Here is an 11883-nt window from a genome sequence, read left to right as displayed (position 1 = left end):
ACACCTACCAGTCCACAGTCTACCACACCTACCAGTCCACAGTCTACCACTACTACCAGTCCACAGTCTACCAGTCCACAGTCTACCACTCCTACCAGTCCACAGTCTACCACTCCTACCAGTCCACAGTCTACCACTCCTACCAGTCCACAGTCTACCACTCCTACCAGTCCAAAGTCTATCACTCCTACCAGTCCACAGTCTACCACTCCTACCAGTCCACAGTCTACCACATCTACCAGTCCACAGTCTACCACTCCTACCAGTCCACAGTCTACCACTCCTACCAGTCCACAGTCTACCACACCTACCAGTCCACAGTCTACCACTCCTACCAGTCCACAGTCTACCACTCCTACCAGTCCACAGTCTACCACTCCTACCAGTCCACAGTCTACCACTCCTACCAGTCCACAGTCTACCACTCCTACCAGTCCACAGTCTACCAGTCCACAGTCTACCACTCCTACCAGTCCACAGTGGCGCGGGGGAAGTGGAGGCCCTCCGTCATCTCGGCCACCTCCTCCCGCGCCCCGACCCTCCTGCACATGCGCGGGAGACCACAGTATATAAAAGCGCGGACCCAGACGTGGTCCATCATACATTCCCAGGGGGCCGGACCCAGAGCAGCTGCCATCATACTGTATTGTCTTTGGCGTAAGTACAGGAAGCGGGCGGGGGGTCAGAATATGTGCCAATACAAGGCTTTGATACATTATCTTATACAGTATCTTATACATTCAGTAATACAATTTCGACGAGTCTTCTATTTCCCTGGAACATCTTCGGTGTGCGAAAGACATATTGCTGGCACTGGATGTGTTACAGTGGTGGTGGTAGTGGTACAGTGGTGGTGGTAGTGTTACAGTGGTGGTGGTAGTGGTACAGTGGTGGTGGTAGTGTTACAGTGGTGGTGGTAGTGGTACAGTGGTGGTGGTAGTGTTACAGTGGTGGTGGTAGTGGTAGTGTTACAGTGGTGGTGGTAGTGGTTGTGTTACAGTGGTGGTGGCACTGGTTGTATTACAGTGGTGGTGGTAGTGGTACAGTGGTGGTGGTAGTGGTAGTGTTACAGTGGTGGTGGTAGTGGTAGTGTTACAGTGGTGGTGGTAGTGGTAGTATCACAGTGGTGGTAGTGGTAGTGTCACAGTGGTGGTGGTAGTGGTTGTGTTACAGTGGTGGTGGTAGTGGTTGTGTTACAGTGGTGGTGGTGGTAGTGGTAGTGTTAGTGGTGGTGGTAGTGGTAGTGTTACAGTGGTGGTGGTAGTGGTAGTGTTACAGTGGTGGTAGTAGTGGTAGTGTCACAGTGGTGGTGGTAATGGTAGTGTCACAGTGGTGGTGGTAGTGGTACAGTGGTGGTGGTAGTGGTAGTGTTACAGTGGTGGTGGTAGTGGTACAGTGGTGGTGGTAGTGTTACAGTGGTGGTGGTAGTGGTAGTGTCACAGTGGTGGTGGTAATGGTAGTGTCACAGTGGTGGTGGTAGTGGTAGTGTCACAGTGGTGGTGGTAGTGGTAGTGTTACAGTGGTGGTGGTAGTGGTAGTGTTACAGTGGTGGTGGTGGTAGTGGTAGTGTTACAGTGGTGGTGGTAGTGGTAGTGTTACAGTGGTGGTGGTAGTGGTACAGTGGTGGTGGTAGTGTTACAGTGGTGGTGGTAGTGGTAGTGTTACAGTGGTGGTGGTAGTGGTACAGTGGTGGTGGTAGTGGTAGTGTTACAGTGGTGGTGGTAGTGGTACAGTGGTGGTGGTAGTGTTACAGTGGTGGTGGTAGTGGTAGTGTTACAGTGGTGGTGGTAGTGGTTGTGTTACAGTGGTGGTGGCACTGGATGTGTTACAGTGGTGGTGGTAGTGGTAGTGTTACAGTGATGGTGGTAGTGGTTGTGTTACAGTGGTGGTGGTAGTGGTTGTGTTACAGTGGTGGTGGTAGTGGTAGTGTTAGTGGTGGTGGTAGTGGTAGTGTTACAGTGGTGGTGGTAGTGGTAGTATCACAGTGGTGGTGGTGGTAGTGCTAGTGTCACAGTGGTGGTGGTGGTAGTGGTAGTGTCACAGTGGTGGTGGTAGTGTTACAGTGGCGCTGGCAGTGGTAGTATCACAGTGGTGGTGGTGGTAGTGGTAGTGTCACAGTGGTGGTGGTAGTGTTACAGTGGCGCTGGCAGTGGTAGTATCACAGTGGTGGTGGTGGTAGTGGTAGTGTCACAGTGGTGGTGGCAGTGGTAGTATCACAGTGGTGGTGGTGGTAGTGTCACAGTGGTAGTGGTACAGTGGCACTAACAATGGTAGTGTGTACTGTTGACTTCGCTGTACCAATCAGCTGGTACGAGAACACATGAATGAGGTTATAGATCATTTATCCTTTATTTTCTATGTTAACTAGAGAAGGCATGGGCGACCGAAGCCCTTATTAAGGCCATCTCATTAACGCTAAGTAAACAAACCCCTATGGGTGGATGATGAACAGCTGGGGTGAACTGGGGACTGACTACCAGCAACTAGGATTCGAACCCATACACTCTCGACCCTGGGCCGCCAGAGGATGTGTCTGACTCAGTCATAAATAAACTCTATATTGACACATTAGAAATTTCTAAAATTTCTAAATTTTCTTTTATTATTATTGCTCTTAAACCAGGCGTCTGTTCCAATAATTTGCACGAGAAAGTTCGAGAGAAAGTATTATTTGATTTAGAAATACGTCACTAGAAATTATCAACTGATTTAGAAGGGGGGTCACTTGAGTTAGAAGGGGGGTCACTTGATTTAGAAGGGGGGTCACTTGATTTAGAAGGGGGTCACTTGATTTAGAAGGGGGGTCACTTGATTTAGAAGGGGGGGTCACTTGATTTAGAAGGGGGGTCACTTGATTTAGAAGGGGGGTCACTTGATTTAGAAGGGGGGTCACTTGATTTAGAAGGGGGGTCAATTGATTTAGAAGGGGGTCAATTGATTTAGAAGGGGGGTCACTTGATTTAGAAGGGGGGGTCACTTGATTTAGAAGGGGGGTCAACTGATTTAGAAGGGGGGTCAATTGATTTAGAAGGGGGGTCACTTGATTTAGAAGGGGGGTCACTTGATTTAGAAGTGGGGGTCACTTGATTTAGAAGGGGGGTCACTTGATTTAGAAGGGGGGTCAATTGATTTAGAAGGGGGGTCACTTGATTTAGAAGGGGGGTCACTTGATTTAGAAGGGGGGTCACTTGATTTAGAAGGGGGGTCACTTGATTTAGAAGGGGGGTCACTTGATTTAGAAGGGGGGTCACTTGATTTAGAAGGGGGGTCACTTGATTTAGAAGGGGGGTCACTTGATTTAGAAGGGGGGTCACTTGATTTAGAAGGGTGGGTCACTTGATTTAGAAGGGGGGTCACTTGATTTAGAAGGGGGGTCAATTGATTTAGAAGGGGGGTCACTTGATTTAGAAGGGGTGTCACTTGATTTAGAAGGGGGTCACTTAATTTAGAAGGGGGGTCACTTGATTTAGAAGGGGGGTCACTTGATTTAGAAGGGGGGGTCACTTGATTTAGAAGGGGGGTCACTTGATTTAGAAGGGGGGTCACTTGATTTAGAAGGGGGGTCACTTGATTTAGACAGATATAAAGATAGTCCAATTATAGATATTAGCCTAAGTATGTATATGAATATATGGAGAATAGATCTATAAGTACTTAAAAGTATTTTCTTAAGAGTTTTATAAGTATTCACAAGAGCTTACGAGAGTATATAAGTATTTGATGGCTTTACTAAAGTTGGAATTTCAAAAGATTCTATGAAAAAAAAACAGAGCGAGTTTTTACTTTAAATGCTATGGCGTTTTTGACAACCCGAGAGAGAGAGATACACACACAAAGTGAATTTTTACTTTAAATGTTATGACATTTTTAATAACCCGATATATATATATATATATATATATATATATATATATATATATATATATATATATATATATATATATATATATACATTAACTCCCAACAGCCAGGATCGAACCCAGGACACCCCAGAGTGGTAGGCGGGCGCGCTACCACTAGGTTAAGGGAGTCCCGGGTTCGATCCTGGCTGTTAGAGGTTTGTATGCTCTATGGAAGTGCGCGTTTAAATGCAATATATATATATATATATATATATATATATATATATATATATATATATATATATATATATATATATATATATGTTTACCGAATGGCGTCCTTGCTCCGTCTCTTCGTTGTATATCAACTGACTGTTATATTTCTCTCTGTGTCTCACCTGATGATGTGATTATGACACGAAAGTGCACTTGGGAACTTATCGTGTTTCATTTTCCCCCGTGGACTCATAGGAATATATATATATATATACACTAATATAATGCATACGAACGAGCACTATCTATCTCTCTCTCTCTCTCTCTCTCTCTCTCTCTCTCTCTCTCTATATATATATATATATATATATATATATATATATATATATATATATATATATATATATATATATTCTTTTCTTTCAAACTATTCGCCATTTCCCGCATTAGCGAGGTAGCGTTAAGAACAGAGGACTGGGCCTTTGAGGGAATATCCTCACCTGGCCCCCTTCTCTGTTCCTTCTTTTGGAAAATTAAAAAAAAAAAAAAACGAGAGGGGAGGATTTCCAGCTCCCCGCTCCCTCCCCTTTTAGTCGCCTTCTACGACACGCAGGTAATACGTGGGAAGTATTCTTTTTCCCCTATCCCCAGGGATAATATATATATATATATATATATATATATATATATATATATATATATATATATATATATATATATATATATATAGTACCAGAGTGTGGGCGTGTCGTGTACCCTCCCACTACACCAGAGTGTGTTCTCCTCCCACAAGACCACTCGTCCTCCAACATCTTAATCCCTCAATGGCTGACTGATTCTTAACGACCCCTTGTGGCGGGCGACAGGCAATCAGCCATTTTGGACCAACTTAAGAGAGAAAATAAGTAAGGTTGAAGTACTTATAAGTAACTTAAATCTTATTACTACTTTATGGCAAGTGGTCCTTTGGTGTCGGCCTACTTGGGTGACTGTCGTGGCCCCTGTTCCTCCATTATTCCACCGCCAAACTGGTGGTTTGTGGGGGGAACTCAACAGCAATTGAGCCATCCACCAATGAGCGAGAAGCCTATGACGTCATATAGGGTCCGGGCCAATCGCAATAGCAGCAAGAGACGAGTTGAGAGAGCAATTCGTTCAAAGAAAATATATATAAAAAACGATAAATTAATATCAAAATCCCGAATACAATTATCCCAATTAAGGAAAAAATATAAATAATGGTAAATAATATGACAAATCGACATAAATAATGATAAATAATGACAAATCGAGATAAAATAAAAGAATTCGGGTCTTACGAAAAAATTTCCCGGGCGTTTTAGAAGAGCGTCTTGGTCTCGGGGCCAAGATGGCGGGCGGGCGGGCGGGAGGACAGGAGATCCCCACTTGACCCCGCCAGCTCCACCTCCCACGCCTCTCCCTACACACTAGACGCCTCTTGACCTATACCTCTGCCACCCGGGCCCTCGCCGCGCCCCACCTGCGTCCTCTCGGGCCATCGCCTCCCCCGCGGGGGCCACAAACAAGTGGGATGATCCCCCGGGAGCAAGATGAGGCCCGATTTTGAGCACACGACGGTACGAAGACCTGAGCATGATGGTACGACCCTTGAGCACACGACGGTACGACTTGAGCACACGACGGTACGACCCTTGAGCATGATGGTACGAGACTTGAGCACACGACGGTACGAGACTTGAGCACACGATGGTACGACCCTTGAGCATGATGGTACGAGACTTGAGCACACGACGGTACGAAGACTTGAGCACACGACGGTACGACCCTTGAGCATGATGGTACGAGACTTGAGCACACGACGGTACGAGACTTGAGCATGATGGTACGAAGACTTGAGCACACGACGGTACGAGACTTGAGCACACGACGGTACGAGACTTGAGCACACGATGGTACGAGACTTGAGCACACGACGGTACGAGACTTGAGCACACGACGGTACGAGACTTGAGCACACGACGGTACGAGACTTGAGCACACGATGGTACGAGACTTGAGCACACGACGGTACGACCCTTGAGCATGATGGTACGAGACTTGAGCACACGACGGTACGAGACTTGAGCACACGATGGTACGAGACTTGAGCACACGACGGTACGAGACTTGAGCACACGACGGTACGAGACTTGAGCACACGACGGTACGACCCTTGAGCATGATGGTACGAGACTTGAGCACACGACGGTACGAAGACCTGAGCACACGACGGTACGAGACTTGAGCACACGACGGTACGACCCTTGAGCATGATGGTACGAGACTTGAGCACACGATGGTACGAGACTTGAGCACACGACGGTACGAAGACTTGAGCACACGACGGTACGAGACTTGAGCACACGACGGTACGAAGACTTGAGCACGACGGTACGAAGACTTGAGCACACGACGGTACGACCCTTGAGCACACGACGGTACGAGACTTGAGCACACGACGGTACGACCCTTGAGCATGATGGTACGACCCTTGAGCACGACGGTACGAAGACTTGAGCACGACGGTACGAGACTTGAGCACGACGGTACGACCCTTGAGCACGACGGTACGACCCTTGAGCATGATGGTACGAGACTTGAGCACGACGGTACGAAGACTTGAGCACGACGGTACGAGACTTGAGCACGACGGTACGAGACGAGCACACGACGGTACGACCCTTGAGCATGATGGTACGAGACTTGAGCAGACGACGGTACGAAGACTTGAGCACACGACGGTACGAGCCTTGAGCACACGACGGTACGAGACTTGAGCACACGACGGTACGACCCTTGAGCACACGACGGTACGACTTGAGCACACCACGCTACGACTTGAGCACACCACGGTATACAACCCTTGAGCACGACGGAACGACCCTTGAGCACACGACGGTATACAACCCTTGAGCACGACGGTACGACCCTTGGATATGATGGCTTGACCTCTGACCTGACCCCCCAATGATGTATGTGGGTGTAAACTGGAGTAATCAATAACTGGCAGTTTATGGTCTGGGTCATTGATTGTTAAACTGTGGGTCGTGGGGGGGGGGGGGGGCAGTTAAGCGTGTACACACACACACACACACATACATACATACACACACACACACACACACACACACACACACACACACACAATGTCATTTCCTTCGTATAACTGAGCCTTAGGGTAAGGCGAATCCTCGCTTGTCTCCTGCCTCTGTTCCTTCCTTGGGATAATACAGGAGGGGAGGAGGTCCAAAGCCATTCCTTCCGACCCGTCTTAAGTCGCCATCTATGGCAGGGCAGATCAACACCTGGGTTGGATGTGGGCAGAGATATATTGTCATTATTCTGCAGTGGGCAGAGATATATTGTCATTATTCTGCAGTGGCAGAGATATATTGTCATTATTCTGCAGTGGGCAGAGATATATTGTCATTATTCTGCAGTGGGCAGAGATATATTGTCATTATTCTGCAGTGGGCAGAGATATATTGTCATTATTCTGCAGTGGGCAGAGATATATTGTCATTATTCTAAAGTGGGCAGAGATATATTGCCATTATTCTACAGTGGCAGAGATATATTGTCATTATTCTACAGTGGGCAGAGATATATTGTCATTATTCTGCAGTGGGCAGATATATATTGTCATTATTCTGCAGTGGGCAGAGATATATTGTCATTATTCTGCAGTGGGCAGATATATATTGTCATTATTCTGCAGTGGGCAGAGATATATTGTCATTATTCTGCAGTGGGCAGATATATATTGTCATTATTCTGCAGTGGGCAGAGATATTGTCATTATTCTGCAGTGGGCAGAGATATATTGTCATTATTCTACAGTGGCAGATATTGTCATTATTCTGCAGTGGCAGAGATATTGTCATTATTCTGCAGTGGGCAGAGATATATTGTCATTATTCTGCAGTGGGCAGAGATATTGTCATTATTCTGCAGTGGCAGAGATATATTGTCATTATTCTGCAGTGGGCAGAGATATTGTCATTATTCTGCAGTGGGCAGAGATATATTGTCATTATTCTGCAGTGGCAGAGATATATTGTCATTATTCTGCAGTGGCAGAGATATATTGTCATTATTCTGCAGTGGGCAGAGATATATTGTCATTCTGCAGTGGCAGAGATATAGTCATTATTCTGCAGTGGGCAGAGATATATTGTCATTATTCTGCAGTGGCAGAGTGTCATTATTCTGCAGTGGCAGAGATATATTGTCATTATTCTGCAGTGGCAGAGATATATTGTCATTATTCTACAGTGGCAGATATAGTCATTATTCTACAGTGGCAGATATTGTCATTATTCTGCAGTGGCAGAGATATATTGCCATTATTCTACAGTGGACAGAGAGATATTGTCATTATTCTGCAGTGGGCAGAGATATATTGTCATTATTCTGCAGTGGGCAGAGATATATTGTCATTATTCTGCAGTGGGCAGAGATATATTGTCATTATTCTACAGTGGGCAGAGAGATATTGTCATTATTCTGCAGTGGGCAGAGATATATTGTCATTATTCTGCAGTGGGCAGAGATAGTGTCATTATTCTGCAGTGGGCAGAGATATATTGTCATTATTCTGCAGTGGCAGAGATATATTGCCATTATTCTACAGTGGGCAGAGATATTGTCATTATTCTGCAGTGGTCAGAGAGATATTGTCATTATTCTGCAGTGGCAGAGATATATTGCCATTATTCTACAGTGGGCAGAGATATATTGTCATTATTCTACAGTGGGCAGAGATATATTGTCATTATTCTGCAGTGGTCAGAGAGATATTGTCATTATTCTGCAGTGGCAGAGATATATTGCCATTATTCTACAGTGGGCAGAGAGATATTGTCATTATTCTGCAGTGGCAGAGATATATTGCCATTATTCTACAGTGGGCAGAGAGATATTGTCATTATTCTGCAGTGGCAGAGATATATTGTCATTATTCTACAGTGGCAGATATAGTCATTATTCTACAGTGGCAGATATTGTCATTATTCTGCAGTGGGCAGAGATAGTGTCATTATCCTGCAGTGGGCAGAGATATATTGTCATTATTCTACAGTGGCAGATATAGTCATTATTCTACAGTGGGCAGAGATATATTGTCATTATCCTGCAGTGGCAGATATAGTCATTATTCTACAGTGGCAGATATTGTCATTATTCTGCAGTGGGCAGAGATATATTGTCATTATTCTGCAGTGGGCAGAGATAGTGTCATTATCCTGCAGTGGGCAGAGATAGTGTCATTATTCTGCAGTGGCAGAGATAGTGTCATTATTCTGCAGTGGGCAGAGATAGTGTCATTATTCTACAGTGGGCAGAGATATATTGTCATTATTCTACAGTGGCAGAGATAGTGTCATTATTCTACAGTGGGCAGAGATATATTGTCATTATTCTACAGTGGCAGATATAGTCATTATTCTACAGTGGCAGATATTGTCATTATCCTGCAGTGGCAGAGATAGTGTCATTATTCTGCAGTGGCAGATATATTGTCATTATTCTGCAGTGGCAACGTGCAAAGAGAGAGAGAGAAAAAAAAAAAAAAGCAGTGGTTGGACGGTAACCCGGCAGGGAGCGCCACCATTAACGTAAATACACACTCCAACAATAACACGGGATCCGTTTTCTTTTCACGGACTCGACTCTTGGCCCTTTCTGTACCTCGGCCTGATTGCCATGAGTCATGACCAAATATACTGTAATCCAGACGGTTTAATCTATTACGAAAAGCATATCTATTTAGCTGACGATTTTGTATCAGTAAATGCCCATCTAAACCTTACGCAGTTAAATGGTCTCTTGTCATCCCAAGCCATTTATGGCAAATGTTCGTGGTATGGTACATATATGGATTATTCATGGCCATTTACAATAAATGTTCACGTATGATATGGCACGTAAATGGCTCCTATCATCCCTGGCCATTTACAGTAAATGGACATAGATGGTTCTTACCATCTCAGGCCATTTACAGTAACTGTTCGCGTACGATATGGTACATAAATGGCTCCGTTCACCACTAGCCATTTACCGTGAATATTAATGTAACATGTAACACATTAAAGGCAATCATCCAAGGTCATTTGCCATAAATGTCCACGAAATATTTAGCAAAGAAATGGTGTCCCATCCTTCCAGGCCATTGACAGAGACTTTCCATTTAAAATCAGAGTACACAAGTGGTTCCTGTCATTCCTAGCCATTTATAGTGAATGTCCTGGTAACATATACCACATAAATGGCTCCTATCACCTTTGGCCATTAATAAGGAGAGTCTAGGTAACATATAGCACTTAAATTGCTCATATCATCTCTGGCCATTTATAGGAAATATCAAGGTTACAAACAGCACATAAATGGCACCTATCATCCCTAGCCATTTATAAAGAATGCTCATGTAATCTACAATATAAATGGCTCCTATCACCCCTGGCCATTTATAGTGAATGTCCGTGTAACATAGCACACAAATGGCTCCTATCATCCCAGGCCATTTATAGTGAATGTCCAGGTAATAGAGCACACCAATGGCTCCTATCACCCCTGGCCATTTATAGTGAACATCCCCGTCACATATAACACATATATGGCTCCTACCACCCCAGGCCATTTACAATAAATGTCCACGCAACATACATCACATAAATGGCTCCAGCCATCCTTAGCCATTTCTAGGATCGAACTGGCCCCACCCTCACGGGACGGTAAAGATCGAGAGGTTCAGTGGAGGATGACATGGTCGCACCCCAGAATTCCATGTCCTCCTAACGCTCCCTTAAACTGTTATTCCAATGCCTTCCTCACAGCCACACTCTTTCCTTAATAACATCTTATTTGACACTCAGCCCATCGCAAAGCAAACGTAAATAATCACAGAAAACGGGACCTTATGATGATTTCACTATTCGCTGTTATATACGTGGAGAAAATGAGTGAGGAAAGGTTGATAAAGAGGATTTGTGTGTCAGAGGTGGAGGGGAAAAGAAGTGGGAGACCAAATTGGAGGTGGAAGGATGGAGTGAAAAGAGATTTTGAGCGATCGGGGCCAAAACATGCAGGAGGGTTAGAGGCATGCACAGGACAGAGTGAATTGGACGATGTGGTATACAGGGGTCGACGTTCTGTCGATGGACAGAACCAGAGCACACAATTTGGGTGTAAGTATATGAGAATTTGAGGTTTTAAATTATTGCATTCTGACCTTGAAGGCCATTTTGAGGCAAAGAAAAAAAAAGTTGCTGCTTTTGGAAAGTATTACTGACTACACCCAGTTCACTAAATTCGTTCAAAGTAGCCGACAGAGCAAGGCTCAAACTATATAAAGAATATACCTTAAGATCAAAAAGGCTGGTTTCAAGGATTTCGCCTCTAGCCTTTCCTTGTTCCCGTGTTCCTTTGGTGCAGATTCAAGAGAGAAACTGTAGAAGCTGGTGTCTGAGTCCAGAAGAGCGTGTGAAACGGAGAAAGTTGAGAGTGAATGGAAGTCCAGGCAAGGTTATGAGCTTCAGAGGTGAAAAGAGAGAGATTATTTGAAGTGTAAGTTTAAATGAAGAACTTAAAAAGATGGCGAGTGTTTCCGATAAGTGGGAGTGGACATGTCAGCGAATGGAACCATGGGAGGTGAAGCGAGCCATAGGGTGGGTGAGGGGGCGAAGGTTCTGGATGAATTGAGAATCCCATGGAAATATAGGTTAGTATCCTTGATGGCGAAGATGAGTATGTTTGGTGAATGCGTTCTTAATGAAATGTCTGAGGACAATATGGTGTGTGAGGAGGG

The 11883-nt window shown here is 44.9% G+C and overlaps 1 protein-coding gene across 1 annotated transcript in view; it reads left to right on the top strand.

Moving 5' to 3' along the window:
- Positions 1 to 600: 600 nt before the first annotated feature.
- LOC139765772 (uncharacterized) overlaps positions 601 to 11883 on the top strand; it is a 35159-nt gene continuing 23876 nt past the window's right edge. Inside the window, exon 1 of the mRNA XM_071693561.1 lies at positions 601 to 657. The gene's annotated coding sequence lies outside the window, so the exon portion shown is untranslated. The remainder of the gene's footprint in view (positions 658 to 11883) is intronic.

Source organism: Panulirus ornatus, chromosome 56 (genome assembly GCF_036320965.1).
Source record: "Panulirus ornatus isolate Po-2019 chromosome 56, ASM3632096v1, whole genome shotgun sequence".
Lineage (NCBI taxonomy): Eukaryota > Metazoa > Arthropoda > Malacostraca > Decapoda > Palinuridae > Panulirus > Panulirus ornatus.
Note: the sequence above shows the minus strand (reverse complement) of the source record. Positions and strands in the feature narration are given on the sequence as shown.